Consider the following 3,633-nt stretch of genomic DNA (forward strand, 5'->3'; position numbering starts at 1 on the left):
AAAATACTAGGATACACGTTACAGAAGAATACCACGTTTGTATTCAGATTTCGTTGCATTATTTAACTTTATTTGTTACTAGCTGGATGTGACCCGAGGCCTAAGGGCCCTAAATTGGGTATTACTGATCTACTGGATTGAATTTAGAACTATGTCAAGCATTCAGAATGTTTCTTTCAGATTTTTTTATTTTGCCACAAAATAAAAGTAGAGTTTGAAAATGGGTTTGCCCGATCAACCGACATATTCATATCAAATATAAAATACTGTGAAAACGGGTTTACCCGATTTGTTAAAAAGTTTATTTTTTAAATAGAGATTCAGTTAGGTAGGCCTACTTTTTGTCTATTTAGGGCCCTCCGATTGTGGAATGGACAATAAGCATACACTACGGTCTCCGTTATGATCCAAGGAATATCTATGCCAAGTTTTATTAAGATTGGTCAAAAGGTTTTGATTTTTATTCGGGACATACATACACACTGTTATAACCCTGCCATGCACACCGCCATCCAAGCTAGGGCAGAAGGTACGCACTATCAGAGACTTGATTGGGAAGGATGTCGACATTAGAGAGAGAGAGAGAGAGAGAACGATTTCCGCCCAAGTCTAGAGCCGATATGAAGATGCTGTGTTCAAGGCAAATGCCATATGTGTTTGTCATATCTCAATGTAAATAAACATTATGTCTCGTTGAGTTGCCTCCCTTCAGTTATTACAATATATGCGCCTTACTTTCTGCTTTATATTATAGATAAGGGCAGGTGCCAGGTACCAATAAATGCACATCATATGACACGCTACTTGTTGGCCGGTTCGTATGGTAATGCTAAGGACGACTTCGACACACAGTCCGACCCTGGAATGAAAGGTGGCATGATTGTCTTTGTTGGTAGTTTCTGATATTCGTAATGTCGAAACTTGTCTTTGTGAGTTGCGGACTCTATGAGGGCCACTTCTGACTTCTTCTGAGTTTGTAAGAACATACTCGTTCTTCTTTTCTTTTACGTTTGATTTCCATGGAACGCCAACAGCAGTTGAGTCGCCAGTGAATAAAGATTACCGATAAGCTGCTCATTGCGTAAAACTATACACCAATTAATATATATATATAAAAGAGTAGGCCTACAGGCGAGTTATGGCGATAAGGTGGAAGAAACATACTCAGTGCCTTCATTGAAACTAGATCTATGTCAAGATTTATGGGGTAAAAAATCAATAACTTATCCTTTAAATTCGTTGAATGGCTCTTCTCTTTTTCTTTTGAAATAAATTCAAAGCAACCACTTAAATAAACAGAGACCATTATATAGCCTATCATTTGTTTTCACGTGGGGAAGGGGCGGGAAGTGACAGGCAGTGAAGCGAAACGTTCAAAAGAATGCACATGCAAGCCCATTCATGTTGCCTCAACATTTAGAATCTAGTTGAAGCAAGTAAAATACTTTTTAAAACATTAATCAAAGCTTATATTGAGTGAAATGGCATCCATTATTTGAATCAGTCATGTAATTAATTTTTAGTAGATCTAGATTATTGCAGACTAACAATAATAAATTCGTGCGGTAGAAAATATTTGTAGGGAATTGTTTAAGTTTAAGCAGCTTTCATGTTTATACCAGGCTCAGTGCGCTATTGTCTTATCCTATCTTATATAATAGGCTATTTTTGTGGACCAGTTGGGGGGGGGGTGGATCTGGGAGGTTTCCTTGCTACATTTTCAAACTCGAGCCTCCACAAAGGAAGCAGTGCTGAATTTACCTATAGGCAAACTATAAGCTATGGGCCTAGATGAAGGCACCCGACAGATTGGGGGCCCGCCACAAAATATCCAAATTATCAATTGTCACATTTGTTTTTAAAAATTATCGATCATTTTTTAAATCAAATGCCTATAATTTCGTTTTTTTTTTTTAAATATTTATATATTATTATTTAACAGAAAAAGAGCGTGTACTATCTTTCACCTATGTATTCCTCTGTGTAATTGCCCTGCTACATTGCACTCTAGCATGTGCAGGACCTTAAATGTGTATGTCAGTGCTGAAAAAACGCTCTTGGACGATTTTGGAGTCATAATTACTATAGCATAGCGCGATTTACCTTTCAGAGGCGAGAAAGAAACATTTGGCTCTCCCCAAAGTGGCTATTTCTAGAGAATTACTCGAACTTGTAACAAAATCTGTTCATATAACAAGGTTACAAAAGACAGTTTGTGTGGAAACACAAACTCAAAACCGACCCCGAAGTGGTCCACCCAGGCAGGCTTTAATATTTTCAGAAAGAACATCCAAATAAAATTATTTCAAAGACAAATGAGAGATAAGAATGGAGAAAGAAGGTTAACAGATCTTGTGTAGTGCCCCAACGGTCCCGCGGATCAAAGAATAGGTGAAAGTGAATGTAAATTTAGATGTGAACCTGGCCTAACTAGTTCCCCTTTTAGACCTTGTGGTCTATAGGGCAGATGATGTAAAGTTCATCTGTTTTTGTGGCCTACGGTTAACGAGGTTGTCATATAGCCAGCACAACGACCAACCGCCTTTACTTTTCCCAAACTAATGTCAGGTACCCATTAGAGCTGAGTGGACTCAGAGGCTCCCAAAGATTCCAAAGTTGAAAATTCCAGACATCACCAGGATTCGAACCCAGGATCCCCAGTTCGGAAGTCAAGCGCTTTACCGCTCAGCCACCGCGACTCCCCTGGCCTAACTGATGTCTTATAATTGATCTAATTGTTTTTAAAAGGCTCAACCTCTTATTCGAATGCTCATAAAAAGAAAAAAAAATTTTCCGCATCAAAAAAAATGTTCAGGAAAATGAAGTTTACAAGATTACTATTCGTTTTAAATTAGGTCTAATTTATAATGCATACTAATTAGCTTTTTCTCTTTAAAAAACTGCTTGCATAACTGATTTTAAAAATGAGATTTTTTGCTTTCAGAAAAAAAAAGTAGCCGTTGCATCAGAACATCATGTACATACGGTGGCAAGATCGCACTACAAACAGTGATGTCCTTGCGAACGCCGCAGTATAGAGGGACTTCCTATGGTCCGGCAGTTACGCTGGGTAGGGCACGTATCGCGTATGGGAGACGAACGTATGCCAAAGGCAGTCTTTTTTGGTGAGCTAAAAGGTGGGTGACGTAACAGAGGCGCCCCACGGAAACGCTTCAAAGCTTTTGGCGTCAACTTTCCTTGGCTGACATAGAAGAGAGCACCTGGTTGCATGCGGCCTCAGAACGAGACAGCTGGAGGTCACTCACGAAGGCCGCGGTATACACATTTGAGACCAAAAGAAAATCCGCTGCCGAGGACAAACACAGACGGCGAAAAGAAAATCTAAATCGACCACCTGCGGACAATTGTTATGCTTGTTATGGCAAAATATGTAGGTCACAGCGGGGGCTGCGCAGCCACGGGAAATACTGCACTCCTCACTAATCTTCGGACTCCAAGACAAGTCTCATTGTTATGAAAAAAAAAAGAAAAGAAAGAAAAACATGCTGACAATGACGGGCTACTTTTGAAATTAAAAAAAATAAAATAAGTCCAGATCTCTAGCCTATATAGAATAGATCCAAACTCTGCAAGTAGAGAATAATGTTGTTTTCTCAAATCTATATATATCTA

The sequence above is a fragment of the Biomphalaria glabrata genome, chromosome 1, assembly GCF_947242115.1.
Source record: "Biomphalaria glabrata chromosome 1, xgBioGlab47.1, whole genome shotgun sequence".
Lineage (NCBI taxonomy): Eukaryota > Metazoa > Mollusca > Gastropoda > Planorbidae > Biomphalaria > Biomphalaria glabrata.